This window comes from Eurosta solidaginis, chromosome 5, assembly GCF_040869045.1.
Source record: "Eurosta solidaginis isolate ZX-2024a chromosome 5, ASM4086904v1, whole genome shotgun sequence".
Taxonomy (NCBI): Eukaryota; Metazoa; Arthropoda; class Insecta; order Diptera; family Tephritidae; genus Eurosta; species Eurosta solidaginis.
Window position 1 is genome coordinate 27,843,008 of NC_090323.1, and position 15,675 is coordinate 27,858,682.

The 15,675-nt window shown below is 36.1% G+C and overlaps 1 protein-coding gene across 1 annotated transcript in view; it reads right to left on the reverse strand.

Moving 5' to 3' along the window:
- The window catches only part of mnd (minidiscs), a 49,783-nt gene extending 34,344 nt beyond the window's left edge, over window positions 1–15,439 (reverse strand). Inside the window, exons 1-2 of the mRNA XM_067787012.1 lie at window positions 14,801–15,439; window positions 14,324–14,678 (exon numbers count right to left, since the gene is read on the reverse strand). The gene's annotated coding sequence lies outside the window, so the exon portion shown is untranslated. The remainder of the gene's footprint in view (window positions 1–14,323; window positions 14,679–14,800) is intronic.
- Window positions 15,440–15,675: the final 236 nt, after the last annotated feature.

Consider the following 15,675-nt stretch of genomic DNA (forward strand, 5'->3'; position numbering starts at 1 on the left):
ACGCCCGCAAATTTTACCAACAAATTCGGCAACAAACGGAAAGTTTTAAGTTCGGAGCAAACTCCTGTAAGAACGAAAACGGCGACCTTGTAATCGATGTCCAGAGAGTACTTAGATTAAGGAGACAGCGATGTACCGGACAGGAATGATGAATCCGATCCCGCAAACAATGATGATGGGGTCAATGTCACCCTACATGTTTATGACGAAGTCAAAATAGCAATAACCAGATTAAAAAACAACACGGCCGCAAACATTGACGGATTGCCTGCATCAGCTTCTTTGCAAAATATGTTCGGGAGAGCAAATTACGCCAACCATCGTGGAACTAACCTTCTTAAGATCGCAGATAAGGTCCTGTCAAGTGCATTGTGCGAAATATTGAAGCCCACTGTGGATCGGCTGGCGGAACTATACAAGGTGGCAGCACGGTGAAAGCTGATTTATACTTTTTTAATTTGATTTGACACATCAACTTCGGGCGCAGTATGATTTTAACATTAGTCCATCGATTTACAAACACAAAGTACATGGACCTTTTATTTATGTGTGCAGGTATGTCACCATGCTGCCACCTTGTATGGTTCCGCCGTGGACCTGGTAATTTTTCACATCACATCAGCTCTTCGTCGATTTTAAAGCCGCCTTCGATAGCACGAAAAGGAACTGTCTATATGCTTCTATGTCTAAATTTGGTTTCCCCGCAAAACTTAAACGGCTGTGCAAAATGATGTTGAGCAACACCATCAGCTCAGTCAGAATTGGAAAGGACCTCTCCGAGCCGTTCGAAACTAAGCGAGATTTCAGACAGACGCGGTGCGAAGAACCACTATTGCTATTAAATGCTATTTTGGACTAGGTAGGCAGCTGAAAAATAAAGTCTTCTCTCGGCAAGCGAAAATCATGCTCGGCAGGTCACTTTTCGTACGCGTCCTGCTATATGGTGCAGAAACATGGACCATGACAACATCAGATGAAGCGGCTCTAGGGGTGTTCGAGAGAAAACTTTTTCGAAATATTGGACGCTTTGTATGAAAAATTAAAAGGAGCACTGCACAAATTGGACGAAAAGCTAAACTCGGATGCTAGGTTATACGTGGGTATATACGCAATTGTCAAGCCCATACTTTACTATGGGGTTCTTGTTTGGTGGATAGCCACACAAAAAAGTATGTATATCATAAAAACTAGAGCGAGTATGCAAATTATCAATACTTGGCATAGCGGGAGCCCTAAAAACTACCCCAACCACAGCATTACCATGCCATTCTGCATATCCGCGTTAGCAACTACAACATGATTTAAGGCCTCGGAGCATCTTGAGTGCAACTCTTATCGCCATAAAAGCATAGCACCATCTTATATAGGAGAACGTATTAGATGATCCCGTACTTGAGCTGCGAAGGACAGCTTGGGGCCATAATAGAGCCGAAGGGTTGGCGCAAGAGTGTTTAAATGGTCGAACACACTATGCACGTGTATACCGATGTTCCGAATTAACGGAAGAGGTCGGGCCTGCCGTTTTACTGTGTCGATCCAGATATAAGTAGATCCTACAGGCTGCCAGATCACTGCAGTGTCTTTCAGGTGGAAATTGTAGCCATGAAGAAAACGGCAGAAATTCTGGAGGAAGCGTGCTTAAGTTGCAGTCGCATAAATATAGATATATATTGATAAGTCAGGCCACGATCAAGGCAATCATCTCACACAGTACTTTATAAGGAAGTGTCCTGGAATGAAAAGAAGCATTAGAGAGCCTTTGCTTCTTCGGCCGGACCATACCTCTATTGTGGGTTCCCGGCCATAAAGAGATAGATGGTAACGAAAAGTCGATGCGTTTGCAAAGAGGGATGCAGCACTCGATGAGTCAACGGTAGATGGAGTTGCATATAATCCATCAAGCAGGAAAGACGTGGACAGAAGCACGGGGCTACACAATTTCTAAGATCGACGGTGCAAGTCCTACGAAATTATATTCAAAAAGGTGCTTATATATCTAGAGAGTGACGGCTTAAGGCTCACAATGGGCATATTAACTGAACACATCCTGCTGGCGTAACATGCTAAGATATAAGTTGGGCCTCGTCAGTAACAGCAGGTTTAGGTAGTGCGAGCTGCAGGAAGAAATGCTTGAGCACGTTATGTGTTCGTGTCTTGCGCTCGCCAGATCAAGGCTCCAGCTAGTAGAAGCGGTAGAGTTGCCAGATCTCAAGTCAGCTATTAAGCTAGGTGCTAGACAAATTTAGTATTCGCCAAGAGGGCAATGTTTGGTCGTCAAACAAATTCTGGTAACACCATGAACACAATCAGTCTATGTGAGGTCTTTATTGATCAGCCAGTTCAACTTAACATAACCTCCCCACGTGCCTGTGCTGAGCATGTGTGTGCACTTGTCAAGGACATTTTTTTATATTCAAATTTAAAAACAATTTTTTCTATTAAGAAAAATTATATCAACAATAATAACAAACAACTCTAATTAAGGCTTTGTTAGCATTTCAAACGAATGATCTTATTGTTACTGCTAAAAATTTAAGGCCTTGGGGCATATAATTCCGGCTATTATTATTTCCTACTTTTTTAAGTTTTTTTAACTCTTAAATTATTTGACAAAAGCAAATACAAAAGTCATATTTCGAAAAAAGGCATTTAGCAGAAAAATATGAATGTATACCTAAATTACTAAATTTTTATTTGATTTAGATTTGGATTATTTGTATGCCTTTTCTTCAACAATTAAAGACACTTAAGAGGTAATTGTTGAATTACTGAAGGAAAATTCCAAAACACATAAAATTGAATACGAGAATGCTGTGTGTGTATGCGTACAAAGTAAACCAAATGCAAAATATATATTTGAGTACAGGTAATAATAAAAAATGAACTTTAAGCAAATAATAATCCAATTTACTCATGTGTTGATAACAACAAAACAACTGAAATAAGTAAGAAAGCCTAAGTTCGGGTGAAACCGAACATTACATACAGGGCGGGTCCAGCACGATTTGGGCAAACATTTTTTGAAAAAATTCACAAATTTTTACTAAATACTAAAAAATTTTTTTTTAAACTATATGCTTTGTTTATAAATTTAAATAAAATTTAAATAAAATGAAAAGTAATAGCGAACATTTCAAAGAAAAAATCATGAGAATCGGTTAATTTTTGACAAAGCAATTGTATGCTGATATGCATTGCAACGAAAACAACGAATTTTGGCTAATAGGTATTTAGCCAAGTTGAAATATAAACTGTTCAATCAATATAGAAAAAGTTTAAACAAAACAAGTAAGGAAGGCTAGGTTCGGGTGTAACCGAACATTACATACTCAGCTGAGAGCTTTGCAGACAAAATAAGGGAAAATCACCATTTAGCAAAACGAACCTAGGGTAATCCTGGAATGTGTTTGTATGACATGTGTATCAAATGAAAGGTGTTAATGATTATTTAAAACGTAGTGGGCCTTAGTTCTATAGGTGGACGCCTTTTCGAGATATCGCAATAAGGGTAGACCAGGGGTGACTCTAGAATGTGTTTGTACGATATGGGTATCAAATTAAAAGTATTAATGAGGGTTTTAAAAGGTAGTAGCCCTTAGTTGTATATGTGAAGGCGTTTTCGAGAAATCGACCAAAATGTGGACCAGGGTGACCCAGAACATCTTCTGTCGGGTACCGCTAATTTATTTATATATGTCATACCACGAACAGTATTCCTGCCAAGATTCCAAGGGCTTTTGATTTTGCCCTGCAGAACTTTTTCATTTTCTTCTACTTAATATGGTGGGTGTCACACCCATTTTACAAAGTTTTTTCTAAAGTTATATTTTGCGTCAAAAAACCAATCCAATTACCATGTTTCATCTCTTTTTTCATATTTGGTACAGAATTGTGGCATTTTTTTTCATTTTTCGTAATTTTCGATATCGGAAAAGTGGGCGTGGTCATAGTCGGATTTCGGCCATTCTTTATACCAATACAAAGTGTGTTCAGATAAGTACGTCAACTGAGTTTAGTAAAGATATATCGTTTTTTGCGCAAGTTATCGTGTTAACGGCCGAGCGGAAGGACAGACGGTCGACTGTGTATAAAAACTGGGCGTGGCTTCAACCGATTTCGCACATTTTCACAGAAAACAGTTATCGTCATAGAATCTATTCCCCTACCAAATTTCACAAGGATTGGTAAATTTTAGTTCGATTAATGGCATTCTAGACGAATCAAATGAAAAAGGGCGGAGTTACGCCCATTTTGAAATTTTCTGTTATCTTTGTATTTTGTTGCACCATATCATTACTGGCGGCCACCGTGGTGAGATGGTAGCGTGCTCCGCCTACCACACCGTATGCCCTGGGTTCACACCCCGGGCAAAGCAACATCAAAATTTTAGAAATAAGATTTTTCAATTAGAAGAAAATTTTTCTAAGCGGGGTCGCCCCTCGGCAGTGTTTGGCGAGCTCTCCGGGTGTATTTCTGCCATGAAAAGCTCTCAGTGAAAACTCATCTGCCTTGCAGATGCCGTTCGGAGTCGGCATAAAACATGTAGGTCCCGTCCGGCCAATTTGTAGGGAAAATCAAGAGGAGCACGACGCAAATTGGAGAGAAGCTCAACCTTAGATCTCTTTGGAGGTTATCGCGCCTTACATTTTTTTTTTGTATCATTACTGGAGTCGAGTGTTGACATAATTTACTTTTATACTGTAAAGATATTAAATTTTTTGTTAAAATTTGACTTAAAAAAAAAAAAATTTTTTTAAAGTGGGCGTGTTCGTCATCCGATTTCGCAAATTTTTATTTAGCACACATATAGTAATAGGAGTAACGTGCCTACCAAATTTCATCATGATATCTTCAACAAATGCCAAATTACAGCTTGCAAAACTTTAAAATGACCTTCTTTTAAAAGTGGGCGGTGCCACGCCCATTGTACACAATTTTTCTAATTTTCTATTTTGCGTCATAAGGTCAACGCACCTTCCAAGTTCCATCGCTTTATCCGTGTTTGGTAATGAATTATCGCACTTTTTCGGTTTTTCGAAATTTTCGATATCGAAAAAGTGGGCGGGGTTGTAGTCCGATTTCGTCCATTTTAAATAGCGATCTGAGGTGAGCGCCCAGGAACCTACATACCAAATTTCATCAAGATACCTAAAAATTTACTCAAGTTATCGTGTTTACAGACGGACGGACGGACAGACGGACGGATGGACGAACATGGCTAAATGAATTTATTTTTTCACCCAGATCATTTTGATATATAGAAGTCTATATCTATCTCAATTAGTTTATGCCGGTACGGATTACCGTTATGCGAACAAAGTTAATATACTCTGTGAGCTCTGCCCGCTGAGTATAAAAATAACCTTTTTTGAGATATTGATTTTTGAAAAGTCATAAATTTTTACTAAATACTAAAAAAAAAATTTTTTAACTATATGCTATTGTTTATAAATTTATATAAAAGTAAATATAGTAAAGAACATTTCAAAGAAAAAATCTTTAAAATCGGTTAATTTTTGACAAAGTTATTGACAGTTAAAAAAATAGGTGAATAAAATATCGATTGCATTTTATGGAATTCAATTGCCGATAAATCCGAAAAAAATTTTTATGAGGCAAAAAAAACACGTGTTTCATTATTTTGACCAAAGAACAATATATTAAAATTTCATCAAAATCAAAAATCATGTCCTGCGCGGACCGGGTGTCTTGAAATGGAATAATCCTGCAGTAAATAGTTACCTCAATATTCCTGTCAAACAAACAATGATTAATCAATTTTTTACATAAAAATTTTAAACTTTAAATACTGTCTTACTGAATTAAGCACATGATATTGTTCGAAAAACTTTTCTGAGCATACACCTAAGCTAAAATATTCAATATGTATGTACATATGTATGTATGCTATACGGTGATAACCATTCTGAAATGATTTTTTTCTTTTTGTTCTTTTTTTTTTTGAATTTGTTAAATGAGTAACACAAGTTTTAAAAAACACGTGTACTTTCTCTGGTTATTTCAGCTATTTTAATCAAGATTTTATGTGATAACTTTTATTCTAAGCGACACTTCAGGCGACTAGTAAAAAAGGAAGTTGAAAAGTTTACTTCCCATAATGTAGAGACTTCTTCCTACCAAGAAGCAAACGAATTTTCATTACCAGAAAATCAGAATATCCAAAGTGAAAGTTGTATTAATAGTTATTGCGAATCAAATGAAAATTTAAACGAAAATTTAAGCGATCAAACGTAATATTTGAATAAAAGCTTGCAGCTTTGCTAATTAAAAACCGGCTTTCGAAAAAATGCTGTAGTGAGTTACTGCATCTTTTACAAAGAGAAGGCATGAATGTTCTCTTATGTAGGGAAACGCTTCTCAAAATTGGCCCAACGGAAAGCCTAGAAATACGCAAAATGTCACCAGGCGAATACTTTCATTTTGGTTTAGAGAAAGCGTTAAAAATGCATGGACAGTACTTATTGAGTGATACAAATCCTGAACTATCGATATATATATTTGTCGACGACTTGCCGCTATATAAAAGCTCTGCCTCGTCATTGTGGCCAATTCTTGGTGCTTTTTCGGGATTGAAGAGCTCTCAGCCATTTTTAATTGCTACGTATATTGGCAAATCAAAACCTTCAGATGTAAGTGTTTACTTAAAGAGGTTCGTGGAAGAATACCGCCACTTAAGGAATGTAGGTATCCAAAATAATGGAAGGACCTTTCTACCAGAAATACGGCTCTTCGTATGCGACACTCCTGCAAGAGCATTTTTAACTGGTACAGTGGGACACACATCTGCCCAAGGTTGTTCAAAATGCGAACAGGTAGCATCCCAAAAAAATAAAAATAAAATACTTTCTTACGCTCTACTTCCTGGAAATCCAAGAACAGATAAAGATTTCAAAGCACGAAAGAACAAAACATTTCATCAAGCAAAATTTCAAAGCGAATCTCACCCCCTTTAAACATGCTCCATCAATATGGTCACACAATTTCCGCTAGATACGATAATAGATTTGGGGGTTTTTAAAAAGATGTTGGTGTTCATTTTACAAAACAAACACACCAAATCGAAACTAAGCGATTTAGAAAAAGATGCATTAAATTACAAAATATTGTATATATCAAAGTTTATGCCGAAAGAATTTTCACGGAAAGGAAGAACATTTGATGAGGTTAAGAGATGGAAAGCAAAGGAATTTCGCCAATTACTACTTTACACAGGAATAATTATTTTCAAAGATATATTGGATAAAAATTTATACACCCTTATTGCTTTTACATATAGCATATCGTTTTGTTTCTTGTCCATCAAATTGCCTACGGAATATATCGGATTGATAAAATTAGTTATAACGTAAATGTTTACTACACCTGGCGAACTTGACAACTTTTCAGCATACAAGTATGAAAATATCTTGCTTATTAAAAAAAGATTGTCGGAAACCATCGAATCTAAGTCAGCAGCTCAATAATCGTGCCATTGAACGAAGTTGGTTGTTAAAATCAGAGAATCGTAATTTTTTTCCACTTGGACAAAAAAATAGAAACAACTTATATATGAGATATCAGTTCGACACTTTTTTTATCGGGAAAAACTCCTGATAATTATTGCTTTACTAGAAATATGACTCCAATAAAAATAATTGGCTTTTTAGTGGATGGGAATGAACAATGCGTAGTCAGTAACACTTTTACAGATGTAACAAGCTTGTTTGAATACCCTGTCGACTCTAAAACTTGCCTAGGAATTTGTAAGGCAAAAGCTATTAATCCGCTTAGGGAACGAATGAACTTGCGTGAAGTATATTGTAAAATATTTTATATACCTGCGTGAAGTATATTGTAAAATATTTTGTATACCTGATGCAGATTATTATGTTTTCATTCCAGTATTGCATCACTGTAAAAATTGATAAGAACAAATAAATATCGCTCACATTTTAAATTTAGGTATCAATCTTCTATCCTCAATTAAAAATGAATTTCAATGCAAATACATACCAAACTCAGTCAATATTTACGCCGGAAACTATGCCAAGTACTACGACTAATGACTCATGTATATGAATTAAAGTGTCTAAATTTAACTATTTCCTTATTAAACTTATTTTCTTTGTTTATTTTGGTTTTAGAAAAAATCAACGAAATTCTTGAAGTAGTCAAAAAGCTGGAAAATAAACTTAATCATGTTTCAAACGAGGTCGAAGCGTTAAAAGTAATTACATGCAAACATACCGTGTAATTAGAAGAGTTGCAAAAAGTTTCACGTCCAGCTTACATATATCGATTTACAAATATTTCCAATTCGTTCACTAGTAGATTCTGCAGAAGAGTTGATTAAAACCAAGTCTGATTCAGAAGTGGTAAAAGAATTTTGAATGATCTTTTTAAAGCTCTTATTGTTATGTTTTCCAGATTAGCTATATAAAATCCAGGTTTGATAAAATTAAAATTGAGAAAGTCTTACCAAAATATTTCACGACAACGTTTTGCTTAAAATAAATTGGGATGGGTAGAAAGATAAAGTGGCGATAAACAAATACAAATTATTCAGCTATTTCCTTTTCGGTAAGAATGACAATATTTTATCTAACTTATATGCATAAGTAAATAAATGTACATATATACATGAAATTTTTTCCCTTTTCGCATAATCGCTGAAAGACAATTTTGCATCATATGGGCAATAAGAAAATGCTATGAAAATAACATTTCGTAAATGTAAGACAACATTTTACCGCAAAACATATTCGCATAAATCTCCACGAAATATCAATTCTTCATAAACATAAAATTTATACATAAATGATCCATTAATCAATATGTAATTATCTAAAGTGGAATATAAATTTAGTTCTTTTGTTTTTTTAACCTATTTCATCATTCTAATATGTATAATTATACTCAGTTGAGCAGAGCTCACAGAGTATATTAAGTTTGATTGGATAACGGTTGGTTGTACATATATAAAGGAATCGAGATAGATATAGACTTCCATATATCAAAATAATCAGGATCGAAAAAAATTTGATTGAGCCATGTCCGTCCGTCCGTCCGTCCATTAACACGATAACTTGAGTAAATTTTGAGGTATCTTGATTAAATTTGGTATGTAGGTTCCTGAGCACGCATCTCAGATCGCTATTTAAAATTAACGATATCGGACTATAACCACGCCCACTTTTTCGATATCGAAAATTTCGAAAAACCGAAAAAGTGCGATAATTCATTACAAAAGACAGCTAAAGCGACGAAACTTGGTAGATGAGTTGAACTTATGACGCAGAATAGAAAATTAGTAAAATTTTGGACAATGGGCGTGGCACCGCCCACTTTTAAAAGAAGGTAATTTAAAACTTTTGCAAGCTTTAATTTGGCAGTCGTTGAAGATATCACGATGAAATTTGGCAGGAACGTTACTCCTATTACTATATGTACGCTTAATAAAAATTAGCAAAATCGGAGAAGGACCACGCCCACTTTAAAAAAAAAATTTTAACAAAAAATTTAATATCTTTACAGTATATAAGTAAATTATGTCAACATTCAACTCCAGTAATGATATGGTGCAACAAAATACAAAAATAAAAGAAAATTTCAAAATGGGCGTGGATCCGCCCTTTTTCATTTAATTTGTCTAGGATACTTTTAACGCCATAAGTCGAACAAAAATTAACCAATCCTTTTGAAATTTGGTAGGGGCATAGATTTTATGACGTTAACTGTTTTCTGTGAAAATGGGCAAAATCGGTTGATGCCACGCCCAGTTTTTATACACAGTCGTCCGTCTGTCCTTCCGCATGGCCGTTAACACGATAACTTGAGCAAAAATCGACATATCTTTAATGAACTTAGTTCACGTGCTTACTTGAACTCACTTTATCTTGGTATGAAAAATGAACGAAATCCGAGTATGACCACGCCCACTTTTTCGATATCGAAAATTAAGAAAAATGCCATAATTCTATACCAAATGCGAAAAAAGGGATGAAACATGGTAAGGTAATTGGATTGTTTTATTGACGCGAAATATAACTTTAGAAAAAACTTTTTAAAATGGTTGCGACACCTACCATATTAAGTAGAAGAAAATGAAAAAGTTCTGCAGGGCGAAATAAAAAACCCTTAAAATCTTGGCAGGTATCACATATATAAATAAATTAGCGGTATCCAACAGATGATGTTCTGGGTCACCCTGGTCCACATTTTGGTCGATATCTGGAAAACGCCTTCACACCACTCCCTTTTAAAACTCTCATTAATACCTTTGATTTGATACCCATATCGTACAAACTCATTCTAGAGTCACCCCTGGTCCACCTTTATGGCGATATCTCGAAAAGGCGTCCACCTATAGAACTAAGCCCCACGCCCTTTTAAAATACTCATTAACACCTTTCATTTGATACCCATATCGTACAAACATATTCTAAAGTCAACCCTGGTCCACCTTTATGGCGATATCTCGAAAAGGCGAACTCCTATAGAACGAAGGCCCACTCCCTTTTAAAAATACTCATTAACACCTTTCATTTGATACCCATATCGTACAAACGAAGTCTAGAGTCACCCCTGGTCCACCTTTATTGCGATACCTCGAAAAGGCGTCCACCTATAGAACTAAGGCCCACTCCCTTTTAAAATACTCATTAACTCCTTTCGTTTGATACCCATATTGCACAAACGAAATCTAGAGTCACCCCTGGCCCACCTTTATGGCGATATCTCGAAACGGCGTCCACCTATGGAACTAAGGACTACTCCCTTTTAAAATACTCATTAACACCTTTCTTTTGATACCCATATTGTACAAACAAATTCTAGGGTCACCCCTGGTCCACCTTTATGGCGATATCTCGAAAATGCGACCACCTATACAACAACCACCACTCCCTTTTAAAACCCCCATTAATACCTTTAATTTGATACCTATATCGTAAAAACATATTCTAGAGTCACCTCTGGTCTACCTTTATGGAGATATTTCGAAACGGCGTCCACCTATATAACTAAGGCCCACTCCCTTTTAAAATGCTCATTAACACCTTTCGTTTGATGCCCATATCGTACAAACGCGTTCTAGGGTCACCCCTGGTCCACCTTTATGGCGATATCTCGAAAAGGCGACCACCTATACAACAACCACCACTCCCTTTTAAAACCCTCATTAATACCTTTAATTTGATACCCATATCGTAAAAACATATTCTAGAGTCACCTCTGGTCTACCTTTATGGCGATATTTCGAAACGGCGTCCACCTATAGAACTAAGGCCCACTCCCTTTTGAAATACTCATTAACACCTTTCGTTTGATGCCCATATTGTACAAACAAATTCTAGGGTCACCCCTGGTCCACCTTTATGGCGATATCTCGAAACGGCGTCCACCTATGGAACTAAGGATTACTCCCTTTTAAAATACTCATTAACACCTTTCTTTTGATACCCATATTGTACAAACAAATTCTAGGGTCAACCCTGGTCCACCTTTATGGCGATATCTCGAAGCGGCGTCCACCTATGGAACTAAGGATTACTCCCTTTTAAAATACTCATTAACACCTTTCATTTGATACCCATATCGTACAAACGCGTTCTAGAGTCACCCCTGGTCCACCTTTATGGCGATATCTCGAAAAGGCGACCACCTATACAACAACCACCACTCCCTTTTAAAACCCTCATTAATACCTTTAATTTGATACCCATATCGTACAAACACATTCTAGAGTCACCCCTGGTCCACCTTTATGGCGATATTTCGAAACGGCATCCACCTATAGAACTAAGGCCCACTCCCTTTTAAAATACTCATTAACACCATTCGTTTGATGCCCATATTGTACAAACAAATTCTAGGGTCACCCCTGGTCCACCTTTGTGGCGATATCTCGAAACGGAGTCCAGCTATAGAACTATGGCCCACTCCCTCATAAAATACTCTTTAATGCCTTTCATTTGATACACATTCCAGGGTTTCCCTCGGTTCATTTTCCTACATGGTTATTTTCCCTTATGTTGTCACCATAGATCTCAACTGAGTATGTAATGTTCGGTTACACCCGAACTTAACCTTCCTTACTTGTTTTAATAATAAATTGAATTTGAATTGAATTGTATACACATTTTCTTTCTGTGTATATTTGGACAAACTAAACATTGCTCACTTTACCCTCGCACTGGAGATAAAATACATCACTCCATTTCTGCTCCATTTGGATGTATGGAAGATTACTCCCTTTTTGTTTGTTTTGAATGTAAAAAGGAGCTAAAAATAATGCTCACTTTGACATCCGTTAGGATCTCAAAGGGAGTGCTCGCCCGTAAGGACATGCAATGGTAAAAAGGAGTAAAACATGTAAGGGACTCGGAGATTTGTGGATTAATCCAATGCTCGTAAAAGATCTACTCACAGACTACTGGTATTTGTTCACTGTTGGAAATTGAGCTTTCAGTAACCTAAAATCAGTGCTGATTTACCAGCGACTGTTAAATATATATAAGTGTGATGGATCACTTCCAGCATACAACAACAAATACACTTAAAATATACTACATACATATATTCCCATACTTATGTAGATATGAATCTGAATAAGTTTATTTTGTCGACAACTATCTTTAACATGACATTCATCACTCATGGTACTCATGCAAATTTAATTCAATTTCTTTGTTTCACTGCCTTTATTTCGAATAAGAATTTTTGTCATTTAAAAGAACGTGCATAATTGAATTTCTGTTTTTTTTTATTGTGCCTAACGAGTATGAGGAAATCTTTTAGTAAAGCTCATACGCACACGTTCATATTTAGATAAATAACAAGTAAAGGTGTCTAAGTTCGAGTGTAACTGAACATTATATACTCAGCGTGCGCTTCAATTGTACATCTCATTTCAGATAAATTACTTTTCTACATAACACATGGCACCGCCCGTTAAAAAAAAAAATGACTCCCCATTTCTTCTTACAATAAAACTCGATAAGTGAAATATCATTGATTCAAAACTATTTTTTGCTAAGTTATAGCTTATTATTCTAGTCTACGACCCTTTTAAACTTGTTTTATATCTCATTTGCCGTGGTCTTTAACCGATGCCGTCCATTTTTACTAGAAAAATTTTCTGCTATAAGGAAAATCTGTGTACACAATTACATTACGATATGTTAATTTTTCTTCCAGTTATGGCTCCCGAAACATAGAAATTGCTTAGTCATAAAAGGGGCAGTGCCACACCCAGTTTCAAAAATTTTAGTGTTTTCCAATTTAATGTTATAATTCAATTTAGAACGTAAAATTCTATTGACACAAAGCTCTTTTTCGCTAAGATATAGCTTATTATTTTCGTATACGACCCTTTTAAAAATCTTTTATATAAAAGTGGGCGTGGTCTTTAACCGATCTCGTCCATTTTTCCTAAAAATATTCCCTGCTATAGGGAAAATGTGGGTACCCAACTTTATTACGATCCGTTAATTTTTCTTCGAGTTATGGTTCCCGAAACATAGAAAATTGCTTAGTCATAAAAGGGGAGGTGCCACGCACATTTTTTTAAATTTGAAGATTTTCCTATTTACTGTTATATATCCACTTGGGAAATGGAATACCATTGATATAAAGCTCTTTTTTGCAAAGATATAGCTTATTTTATTCGTCCACGACCCTTTTATTAATCTTTTATATAAAAGTGGGCGTGGTCCTTAACCGTTAATTTTTCTTCAAAGGATTCCTTATAGTAAAGGCAACCTCTCTGCTGAATTTTGTTACGATAGGTTTAACGATTTTTGATTTATGATTAATAATATTTTTAAAATTGATTTTATCACAAGTGGGCGGTGCCACGCCCATTTAAAAAAATTTTTCCAAGTTTGTATCAAGAGTCTCAATATCAGTCCACACGTCAAATTTCAACATTCTAGGTGTATTATTTACTAAATTATCAGTTTTTTTGTGTTTTCCAAAATTTTATATATTAAAAGTGGGCGTGTTTATCATCCGATTTCACTCATTTTCAATACCAATCTATTCTGGGTCCAGATAAGCTAGTGTACCAAATTTGGTGAAGATATCTCAATATTGACTCAAGTTATCGTGCTAACGGACGGATGGATGGACATGGCTCAATACATTTTTTTTTCGATACTGATTGATATATGGAAGTATATATCTATCTCGATTCCTTTATGCCTGTACAACCAACCGTTATCCATTCAAAGTTAATATACTCTGTGTGCAAAGCACGCTGAGTATAAAAATATTATGAGGTGAATAGACGTAAACGTTACAACATCGTTTTCAAATACTCAACTGCTCTATATACGCTGTGGGCCTTGACCCCTCTATTTTCAGCCACTGGTCAGGCCTAGCTGTAATACACTTGACATAACTCGCTTTGTAAGGTTTCTGTTTTTATCATTCACTCAATTAATATTATTACTTAGCACATATTACGCTTTCACAGGCTCATCAAACTGTTTAGTGTTTTGCAGTTGGTAAAATTATGATTTGCGTTTTATTTTTCGTACATCGTGATATCTCAAGATTTTTGTGTGTTGTTATTCAATTAAGTTTAGTTGCGTCTGGAAATGCCACGGCAATCAACGCCTAGAATAATCCCCTTATTCTTAATATACTCTCCCGCCAACAATGCTCTTCATTTGCAGCTTGAATTAGATAACAGTTAGTTTTATGATGAAATAATCACCATTGAAGTTATCAAATTTATCTCTATAATATTGAATGTACTAGCAGACCTGGCAGACGTTGGTCTGTCTTAAATACATACATTTTAATAAGCTTTTTCCGTCTAACTCTGCCCTCCCCCATCTTATCTTTTTCATAATCCTTTTATTCACTCTCTTCTCCGTCATTTCGCTTCATCTATCTCCATCTTCGTCTCATTCTATCTCTTTCTCAGCCTCCTTCTCTCTTTTCTCTTCTCTCAAGTTCTTGTCATTCTTCTTCATCCCTTATTGCCAGTCCCAGAGGGTGGTATGTATTTTGTTCCAGTCCCACTCCGAGTCTCAGTCCCAGTCCAGTCCGTCTCTGGTCTACTTCCCGGAAAAAGGATCGTAAATACTAATATAGGCAAACTTATATACCAAATTTCAGGCAAATCGAATAGGAAGTATGTAAATAGGTATGAGGGTATTATTGATTCATGTCTTTATTTCGGCTTCGCATGCATATTTATCAGTTTTGCCGGGTTGATGCGACTAAATCGATCGCAACCAAACCTATGTAATAACCACCGCGTGAGGTATACGCAACTTATGTTAAAGTTTGAACAAAATCGACTGACGCATCTCTTCAAACACCGGCGACCAATAACACACACTTCAACGTTTCTTTTTATATATATAAATTTCCTTATTTGTTCTGGATACAGCGTAAGTACCCTGCAGCGAAGAGCACTACTTCCAAACTAGCGCAGAACTAACGCATTTACGGACGGTTCTAGTTCCAGTTTCATCCACTCGCTTTGAACCGAGTCATATGAAATGGTAACCGTCCCCCTTTGCAGACCTTTAGAACGCGTTCTTTACTGGTTCAGTCGTAGGTGGTCCTGAAATAGTCGATGATTAGACTTTATGATTCCATAGTGTTATTAGAAGTTTGTTTAACGACTAAACTTAATAAGTCTATCAAAACTAGGGCCTC